Source organism: Argiope bruennichi, chromosome 9, assembly GCF_947563725.1.
Source record: "Argiope bruennichi chromosome 9, qqArgBrue1.1, whole genome shotgun sequence".
NCBI classification, from domain to species: domain Eukaryota; kingdom Metazoa; phylum Arthropoda; class Arachnida; order Araneae; family Araneidae; genus Argiope; species Argiope bruennichi.
The window spans coordinates 44,064,558-44,075,878 of NC_079159.1; the positions used below are offsets into that span (position 1 = coordinate 44,064,558).

General features: G+C 29.2%; 1 long non-coding RNA gene across 1 annotated transcript; it reads left to right on the forward strand.

The window, feature by feature from the left end:
- The first annotated feature begins 2,316 nt into the window (after window positions 1-2,316).
- LOC129985252 (uncharacterized) lies at window positions 2,317-6,262 on the forward strand. The gene is made up of 3 exons (XR_008785547.1): window positions 2,317-2,467; window positions 3,091-3,246; window positions 5,733-6,262. It is a non-coding gene; the product is annotated as an uncharacterized LOC129985252 (long non-coding RNA).
- Window positions 6,263-11,321: the final 5,059 nt, after the last annotated feature.

Sequence of the window (11,321 nt, forward strand, 5' to 3'; positions counted from 1 at the left end):
TGATTAAATGCATATTTTAAAGTAAATTTACAGTGTTAAATTGAATGATATAAAACAGTCCCGATTTGAAAGTTTTAGAAAATTGAATATTCATTTTGGAAACTCTTGAGGCATATATTTTATCAAACAGGATATTCTGCGTCGGTTGCTGCATTTGGATATAACGCCCGCAGTTTTTGAAGGTTCAAACGATTTTTATTGCAAGTGCATAATCTGGAATTTCCTTTTCATTAATTTTAAGAATGTTTAAATAGTACCAGGTTGTAAAATGAAGCATCCAATTACGTTAGACAGAATTGATTCTCAATTAAAGATACAGGACCAAGTTTGAAGAATTGTAAATGCTTCCAAATAGCTTTTGAAATAGGTTAGCACTACTCTGACATGAAATCGAATCAGGTCGTTAATACTTTCGATCAAAGAAACGCCGAGTTACTGCATGAATGAGATGAACTAATAGTTAAAGGTCAATATCAAATTAACAGCGAGAATTATTCGAATTGGAAATAAAATTATTTCTTGAAGTGTTTTCAATGATTTTAAGAATAAGTTTAATTTGGAAGTTTTCCTGGCGTTGGTGTGTATAAGAAATATTAAATTTTCCTTCAATTGCAGGAAAATCATTTCATGGACCTCTTTTTCGATAATTTGATCAATTCCGCACCATTTTTGAAAACTGGTCATTTTGGCCTCTCTAAACCATTTAATGTTCGGGAAGTATTGAATAGTTAAGTTATCTGGATAAATGTCTTAAATTTGTCATTTCATTTGAAAATTACTCGGTCTTGCTTGGTGTAACTAAGTGTATTGTGGAGGAATGAATGTTCAAATATTTTTCAATTATTTCACATTTGAATAGAAAGAACCAATGTGTACTTAGAGAACGAACTGTAGGTAAGTGGAATCCCTAGTTTCGCTTGTCCCCATCTTTCTCGCATGAAAATTGGCATTCCGGCCAGATGTAAAGCCACTCGTTTCTTCAGTGCCTCAGGACCGTCATTTGGGGATTCTCTTCACCAGTGAAATCATTGTATCCTGTCACTTTTTTGTATCCAGATAAAGGATCACGTGTGTGTTACGTCGATTCAGACATGTCTTCAAGGTAGAACGTCGAAACATCCGTATGTTAAACTTTTTTTCTGTCATGAAGGTACTTTTCTTATCTTCAAAGAACGATTAATCACCAACAACCATTGTTATTAAGTTTCGAAGTCAGATGCACATTAGCCGGTGTTAGCGGTGAATTGTAACATGTTTCAGGAAGGGTCAGCTGCAAAGATGGATAGTTAACAGACATTCCCACGGTCGATTGGATACCGTTGAGACAGCATTGCTGAATAACTATTGGGTGATAAGGAACTCAAATTCGCCAAAGAGAAATTCAGGCGAGGTGGAAATAAAATCCGGTATGTTTAGAGAGAAGAGCAGTGAGAGCCGTTTAAGGAGGAGTCGGTCAGACGTGGGTGTTCGAAGGTGTTCCCCGTTTTGTAAGAAGCTCCGTGAGAATAGAATGGTCTTCAAACACCAATACTACTAGTTTACATGGATTTCAACCGAATGTATTTTAATCCACTATTACTTTTGGTTTATACCAAAAAATACAATCCAAGTAAGAAACTACATAGATACAAAAATGCCTGATATTCATATTGGAGTTTCTTGTAACTGTAAATGAAATGAAGCTTTAATTGAGAAACTACATAAAATTATTTCTAGATTCCACCGGTCAACGAGATGAATTTTTTTGCAATGAAGTCTGTCGAAATAGTTGATAAGCAATGGAGAAAGAAGAATTAAAGAAATTTGACTCTAAATTGTGAAGTAAGCAGTTTCGAAGGTATTTAAATGAAGGACAAAGCCGAAGGTCACACTGACAATCAACTTCTAACTCTGTTATTACAAATGCAAAAAATGAAAAGAGTGGCAATTGAAAGAATTCGGAATTTTTTAAAACTAGATAAATTGTGAACATTGAAATTGCGAACAACATTGGAGGTAAGCTTGAGTTTTGTTCATCTATGGAAAAAAATTTAGCTGGTCCGCATCACTTGGTCTCTTAAATTAATTTTCAATTGTTTAATTGCTTTTAGCTGAACTTCAACTTTTGAATAATTTCAAGAAAAGAATTTCATTGATGCAGGATTTAGATTAATCACCCTGATTTCAAAGAGGAAGAGTCTTCAAATAATGTAAAAATATTTTCGGGTAAGTAGAGAATATTTTTCTCGTCATTGATATTCTAAATAAGAAACGTGGATAATATTAAGCATGTGAATCTCTTTTATTGCAGATAAATTCAAAATGCTCTACAGAGAACCGTTGTCCCAAGAAAATCCCAATGAAATGGATAATAAACATTCAACAACCTGTTGAATGAATACATTCTAATTTACAGATCTATGTTTTTCGTGACTGCACTAGAAATGTGTTCAGAGTCGGTATCAATGTGACGATGTCTCAGAGTTTGGTAAGTTGCTGAGTCATAATAGAAGACGAATTTAGGCAAACTGCAAATCTAATTTATGTATATTACGGGAAGTCTTTTAACCTATTAATCGGATAATTAATTTATTTCTGTGCAAAACGAATTGAATATATTTCGTTATACAGAAATAACAGGTTAGTAAAGGATCAACTTAATATTTAGCTATTTTTAATTTAAAATACCAATTTATTAAATCGTAAATTTTTTTTATATAACTTCGTAAAAAATTTATTTTGAAATTATTTATAAAGTCTCGTTAGAAATGGATATATACGTTAAATTTCCTTACCTACAGTTAATAAAGCATTTACTATTTTTGAATAATAAAATAAATAAATAAAAATTATAGCTTTAATATTCTTCAACAGAATAAAACAGTTGGATTTTAATATTTAGCAGGATCTCTGAAGTGAAATACGACTGATCATTAAGTACAACTTCTTTATTTTTTAACTCGCTCTTTACTATTTACATTTTACTTCTTTACTACTTTTCGAAAATACATCTTTAATATTCTAAATTTATAAAAAAGGTATTGTAGTTGATAATTAATTTACTGTTAAGTCATTTAGTAATATTTCTTATTCATATTCTTTTTCTTACAGATTTGTGTCAACTAGGCTAAGAGTATTTTCACTGACCTATACGGAGGTCCACCATTCCTACGACTTAAATCAGATGCCTAGTCTGCCCAGAATCGCTGTTGAAAATCCAGCTCTAATAAAGGTGTTGAAACAAGGCTGCCATTTGGAAACGATATCGTAAGAACATGTTCATTATATAAGTTTATAATTTAGAATTCAATATTTGGAAAATACTACTTGTATCCAGAATATCCAAAATCATGAAACGCAGAATTATGATCTAAAAACTTCGTTTTCTACCAGTTAAGCGAAGATCAACACTTCAGTTGTTTTGACTGAATGCTGAGTTCCCCAGGGATAACTAAAAGATTGTGCGGATTATATAAATTATTAAACTTCATTAAACAAAATTATATGCGTTTTGGTTTAGAAAATTTCGCAAAAACTTATTGGTTAGTAATTTAGATAACAATTGGGTAGTTGAGCGTTTTTTATGCTTCAGAAATCATTCAGTTGCTGCTATCAGTTTCTCATTCGGAATAGATTAACTTGAATATTTAAGAATACAATCTTGTGCTTGGAAGGTTTAGTAAAACTATTTAGTCTACGGACAATTAAGCATTTTCGTAAATTACAAAATGCAGCTATTTCCAAAAATTAAAAAAATGAAATCTTTTTCGAAATGTCATTTAAACCATTTTCCTAAATAAAGTTAAATTATAAAAAATCATTGTTTAATAATTTGAAATTTAAATTTTTTACTTTCACGAAATGTTTTCTTGCTTGTTTTAACATACGGGTGTCACAAATACTTTAAATTGTTTAAAAGTGAACTGCGCGCTTAAATGTTCATATAATGTCATGATCACACCATCAATTGTTTTAATCTATACTTATAATAAAGCTCAATGTGTGTGTGTGTGTGTGTGTGTGTGTGTGTGTGTGTGTGTGTGTGTGTGTGTGTGTTGGCGCTCTACAGGCCAGATCGTTTGACATACAGCTACCAAATTTGGTACATGTATACCTTGGAGGTTGGGAATGTGCACCTGGGGTTTCTTTTTTCGAATTTTTAATTAGAATTTTAATTATTAATTAAAAACTAACTTTCCCGCCAAAAAAATCTTCCATTTTCCCCACCGCCAACTTTTCCGCAAAAAAAAAAAATCTTCCATTATCCCCAACGCCAAACGAGAAAGGCTTCAGTTTTTTTTTCTCCCAACAGTAATGAGGCTAGGGTTAAAATTTTCCGGCGGATTATTTCAATCGGTTCTGTTTATTTTCTTAATGTTTGATGCATTTAAAATTAAACATTATTAATGAATCAATCTTTCAGATTCATTCTGAAGTACTTTTGAATTAAAATAAAACAGAATAAAGGAAATTAAAAATTTCTAATCCGCATAGCGTTACCCCAACTGGCGTAGAAAAAATCACGTATTTGCGTTACGTAACCGGCGAAGAAAATTCACGCATGCGCATTCTGTTCTGATTGTTGCCATGACAACGTTATCAATGGATGATTTAAATTATTTTTGGGTTAGTTGCATGCTTTTGTAAGTAAATTGTATTTATGTTATATATTTTTTGTATATGCTTATAGTTTTAAGTACATCGTTTTTTAAGTAGTTTTTTTAAAACCTGTTTTCAACCGTTTATTTTAAACGATTCGTTTTATTTTCTTAGTGTTTGATGCATTTAAATTTAAACATTGTTAATGAATCGATCTGCTCATAATGAATCCAAGAAAATTTGTTGACCAACTCTTGAGATATTACATAAATTTAAAAAGATATTCTTTAGTGCCCATAAAGTTTAAACGCTGAGTGACTATTTTCAGTAATCAGATTATAAAAAAAATGCTTTGTTTCAGTAAAAAATATTATATTAATTGAAGATCAATTCTTTCCACTTTAATTTAAAGCATAAATTCTACGGGTGCTAACAGAAAATGAGAGATGCATATTACGTTATGACTGAAGGCCTCTATAATATTATGAATGAATTATATGATAATCAAAATTTGAAGTTTTAAAATATTTTGAAGAAGCTATTAAAGTAGAAATTGCATAAAATATTTAATTATTAAAGTTTTACGAACATTAAGATTGGCGAACCGGCTGGTCGCCAAAGGCGGCTAGTTTATAATAAATCAAACGTATCGTTTGTTGGTACGCAAAAATATTTTATGAATTTTTGAAATATAGAAACGGAATTATCAATGAATCGGGTGGGGAGAGGAGAAATTGAGTTACTAAGATGGAATTAATTTCACTTTCTTGATAATGAAGTCCTATTTAAAGATAAATGACAATTATCGAGCTCTGTTGTATTATGAAACGGTGAAAATCATTAACATATTATAGAAGACCAGTATATCATTTCTGGAAACGAAAAATCCGATGTTTAAAGCTTTATTTTGAGGAAACTACTACGGAAGACTTGAGCAGAACTTCATTTTATTCCACTGGATCTGGTATGTCTGAAGTTGTTTAATTTGGCTTGTGCGAACACCCTCGCGTTGTATTGGTAATCCGCTGCCTCTTTTCCGAATTAGGTTATTTTTTTTGTCAGGAGCCTTTGTATTTTATCAATGCTATTTATTTTTTTGATTTTACTTATAATGGATTCGTTGCTCATCTAAATATAGTGATTTTTTTTTTCAGATTGCTTCATTATAACAAGACGCTATTTCAGTTTCGGATGGGAAAAATCAAATAAGGCTCTGAGAAATTCGTCTTGAACTATTTTCAAGTGCATTCTGACCTTCGGAAGATATTGCAAGTGAAGCATGCTGCTGCTGTTAAAAGTGATGTTCTCAAATTGTATCACATCACCATTGGCATACAATTTTCTAAAGAAGTGTTCAAAATATTTGTAGAAAATCAAATGTCTTCGATGTCAATTAATCACATATGGTTGCTCTGCTTTATTCAATTTTCCGAATTATTGGATTTTCAAGCCTATTTAGTACAGATAAAACGAAGATTTATCTGATAAAAGATATTTTCACAGCTTTCTTTTATGAAAGATATGGCGGTAGATGAACTTTGTTTTGTTGAATTAATTGTTTCAGTGTTGCACATTTCTTATTCCGACATTATTTGAGCGCAATGATTTAACAGCATATGGGACATTTATTTTAAAGACCACAAAATAGAAATGGAATTTTGCTTGGTTTCTTTGTTGATAAGCGTTTACAAAGGTACCAAAGTTGTGCCATATAAAAAGTAGATTAATGTATCAACCTAAAGGAATTGTCCCATTTAAAATGTTAAAAGGGACATCATTTAACATTCATGTAAATATTTTGCACAAAATAATTGTGTCGATAAATATTGTGCATCATTGGAAATACATGAACCCGAAGTTTGAGATGCTGAATTAAACGTTAAAATTTAGCAAGGAGCCAATTTATAATCTAAAATGACTAATTAATATAAGTTATCTTCTTTTAAGCAAGTATTGAACTTTGGGTGACAAAATTCAAATGAATTAAAATTTAAAGGCTTCATTGTAAAAAATGAGTGCACACTTATTGAAAATGTTTTATAGTGTATAAAGTTTATTTGTAGTTATTAGAGGAGAAAAAATTCAAAACCTTTGCTAAACAGTTTGTTCAGCTTTAATTAAATATATATTGCTGATTGAACTAATTACTCTTGATGTGGTTAGACACAAATTAACTTTTGTACCCGATTACAATGTCTGGGTTTTTGTTGAAATGTTTCATACCTCTTATCGCAATTATGAAATAGTATAAATGAATTAAATCATAATATTACATTACAATGTGTTACAAAAGATTGTTGCTAATTTTGTATAATATTCTTTTAAAATGAAAATAAAGTAAATTTGCCTTTTAAACTAAATGAAGTGTTGTGCGCAACAAATTTTAATTTGATATATTATCAATCGCATATTTTTAATTTCTTGATTGTTGAATTATGAAATAATTGGAATTGTATTTTGCGAACAATTTAAGACATTCTTGATTTAATATTAAATTGCAAGGTACAAAATATAATTATTAATTTACTTAGAGTAATTGTAATTAAAAATTGCGAATATAATTATTTGTGGCTAGTCGTCTAATGTTGTAAATACTTTTTGTTCATTTTCATACCACAAGTTAAGCTAGAATCCTTACTATTTAAGTCGGATCTAAATTGCTAATTGTGATCGAATATTTAAGCTCAGAATATTTAAATTCTTAGCAGTATTAAAAAAATTTCTGTACTCTTTATAATTACTGTGAATATTTTAATCGTTTCCTTTCCTCTATTTTAAAACATGTGACTTTCTGCTTAAGATCAGTTATTTTCTTATTGATTAAACTATTCTATTGATTCTAATTTATTTATCGATTCCACGCGATTTTTGTATCGAATAACATTTGTAAATAAATTCATTATAATATCTTTTATTAAAATATATTATTTATAATGGAGATAATTAAATTTTATCTTACCGCATTATAACTTATAGTTAGGGAATTATATTTTAAACCTATTTATTGCATCCTTCGAAAAATTCATTTTTTGGGGGCTTTTAAATATTTTTTCGTAACTTAGTTTCCCATTAAAGGATGACTGATTGGCTCGGCCGGCCAGCCAATCAAGATTCCATCTAATTGCTTTAAAAATAATAGCATTAATTGATCGTCATGCCTGATCAACATGGGGATCAATATGCTTTAATAATTTAATTTGCATAATTTGCCAATTAAATTTTAATTAAAATATTTTAAGAACAAAATTGCACGGTTTTATTTGCAAAGTAAAAAAAATCGAATGGATGCAATGAATATTAATAATGTAAATGTAAATTAGTTTTTTATTAATGCTTTTAAATATTTAAGGAAATAATGAATAATCTGTAGGTTTTAATAAAATTAAATTTCTTTGAATTGTTATAAAAATATCATCTTCTCAAAAGTTAGGGAGTATAATTGGATACTTTTGAAAATAAAAACTGTTTTGAAACATGGTAATTTGTATCAACATGCTGTTCACATCTTCAAGTGTTCGCTTTATTCCATCTGGGACGACTATTTTATTTTAACGCTTTGTATTGTATTAATCATGCATCGAATAACGGATTTATTTATATTTGTATTTCTCTTGAGAGAAATTAAATGCATACAAATGATTTGATTTGTATGAGGTATTTTGAGTTTTCTTTCCATTATAATATAAACGTATCAAATTTTCAAATAAATGCCCTCTAAGAAGGCCTTCAAATTTATAATGTAAAGAATTGTTTGTGTTTGAAATTTTCTGAGTAAATTAAGTAAAGTCATTTTTGATATGTCCTTTACATTGTCCGTGTATACATGGCCTTTATTGTTGAAATATTTTGGACTGTGTTTTTAGTGATCTTTGTATGTTAACTTGCAAATAAAATGTTCTGATTTTCAAATCTTCAGTGTTTTTAATGTTTATTAATCAAGGATTTAAATTTCTGTTAGTCAATTAAAATTTAGGAATCAATTTGCAATGTTGTGAATTTCATTACTTTTTATTCCATGCCTATAATTTTTAAGGTATGTGCCTACCTTCGGAGACTTTTTTTTAAATTTTTAATAAACAAAAGATTTTTTTATTTAAAATAGGGCATAAAACTTTAAATTTAAATGTAATTTGTTTGAAATTATTATTAATTTTTGAAATATTGGTCATTTTTAGTCAAATTTTAGCGAAAAATGACACTTAAGGTAAACTTTCTACTATAAATTCTAATAAATATATTTCAATAATATCTATGCGCTAAATAAATAACAACCATATCTGTGTTATGAATTAAAAGATTTGCAAAATTTTGAAAAGTTTTTGAACTATTTGAAATTTTGTGTCAAAACTCAGTTTTTTAAAAAAGACTCCTGTTTTTTTCACAAAAAAAGCAATAAAATGAGAATGAAAATGAAGATGGAGATAAGATTTTAGTTCATAACACAGATAAAATGTATTTAAGCATTTTCGCAAAATTTCAAATCAATGTCTTAAAAAGATGTGCTTTGGTGATGTTTAGCGTAAAGCAAAATATTGAAAAACAGTTTTTCAGAAAATACACTTAAAGATTTTAATGCACCATAAAAAAATTTTAACTCCTTTTTTACTCTTAAAATTCACCATATTTGTAGGACAAACTCTCTTTCACTTCATTTTTAACTAATTTTGATTACTTTTTAGCTTTCAGCTTTTTTTCTGGTCACTTTAGTGGAGGGCAATGATTGAGGTCTCAATTTCTTAATGCGCTCATCATCGATTCCCGTATAGATTTTTAAAGTCAGATTATTAATTGGAATTTCCAATTGTTTAAAAATAGGTAATAGTCCTATATAGACAGAATTAAACAATATGGCTGCCACATATGCACCTAAAAACAAAGTTTCTTGTTCCACAAAATGATCTTTAGGTAATATTGACCACAATATGCTGTTGAAACTTTCATTATTGTTCTGTGTCATACCATGCAAGCATTTTTTAATAACTCTCTATTGCAGAGTTCTAAATATGTTGATTTTACCACTTTCATGACAGAACCAGGAAGACCTGGTGATTTTTCTGAATATTCTGATCCGTTGCTCATAGCTTGCTGATATCGACATCAGCTGTCACTCCCTTCTGGACACTGCCTATGCATTAAGTTTCTACTGCTAGAACAGCAGATTGCATTTTTCAAATATCTCCATCATTACTACGTATAGCATTTCCATAGCAATTTTGAAGTTTATCGATAAATTTATCAGTTAATTTTCCTTTTCCACCGAGTCTTTTGATCTTCATTTTTAATTTCCTAAGTCGTGACACTACTATTTTTTGAACGTGTCTTACACATTCAAGTTTTGTGACTGTATCATTTCCATAGACATCCTTTACTTCCAGAAATGCCTTAGTCACCATCACCAAAATATTCGATGTATTGTAACTCTCGTTTCAATACTGATCTTTCAAAAATTCTGTAAGCCCCAACAGCTGCCATATTTCTTGATGACCACTTGTATAAAAAGAATTATGCTAAAATTTTGAACAAATCGATTGAAAATAAGACAAACGGTTTGAATTACGAGTATAAACATGCTACAAACGATAACAGTATTGTCGTTCAGTTACTGAAACTTGAATTTAAAAAAACGCTGCTCGATTTTAAAAAATAATTAAAAAAAGAAACGTTTATTTATATTTTTAAAAAAGATTTTGGCGTTTACATCGACTAAAAATTACAAAATAGACGCATAAATGTATTGTTCACATTTTTGCGTCCCTTTAAATTCTCGCTTCCGGTTGCAAAAAATCAACTTCCGGTTTATTAATTAGGCTGTAACTTTGCTTCTAATTAACGAAAGAACCAAAATGAAACAGTTCTGGAATCGCAAATGTATGGGCTATAAAATGAGCACATAATAAAAATTTCGATAATTTTCACGGCAGTGGGCTCAAAGTTATTATACGTTGTTTTAGAGGTTAAAGAGCAGGATAGGAATTTTTGAAATTAGCAGACGAATTCGTATCTATACAAGCCCATGTGAATAAAGTCCAATTTACGTTTAAAATCCCTTTTGACTAGGGCTGTGTCGATTTTCGATTTATAAAAAAAAAGGATATTTTTGGAAAAATCGTTTTTGATGCCAATGTTCGAAAAATATAGATTATCAAAATTCTAATTATGAATAATTCACCATAAATCACAATACAGTAAATCGATATTCACAGCTTGCGTTTTAGATTTCATTTTGATTAAAAGTTTTTATTTATGTTGCTCTTCATTCATATTGTCTTCATACAGAATTTTTGTTAATATTTCTATAAATGCTGTCGTATTCTAATATAAACACTTGTTTTAAACGCAATGTTATAAATTGTAACAAACAGGCATTGCTTTGGCACTGACACATTTTATTAAAGATGTTTTAACCATTATTTTCTAATTTTGTTAATATTTTTATTATGTAAATTGAAACTTCCTTTTATTTGGAGTCGTTCTAATCAATCAATATGTTACGAGATGCTATTTATAACTAATAATAATTATAAATAATATCACTATATATCGAAAAATGTCGATATGTATTGGACGAGGATGAAGTTCCGTTATCGTCCAGCCTTAATTATTAATTATATTAAATATTATTAAAACTAAAGTATATTGTTAAAACTAAAGAATAAATTAATTTTAAGATTTGCACAAATGCATTGAGTTTTAGTCAAGTGTGAAATATTGCGTTTTAAAAATATTGCACTAAAATAGTCGGA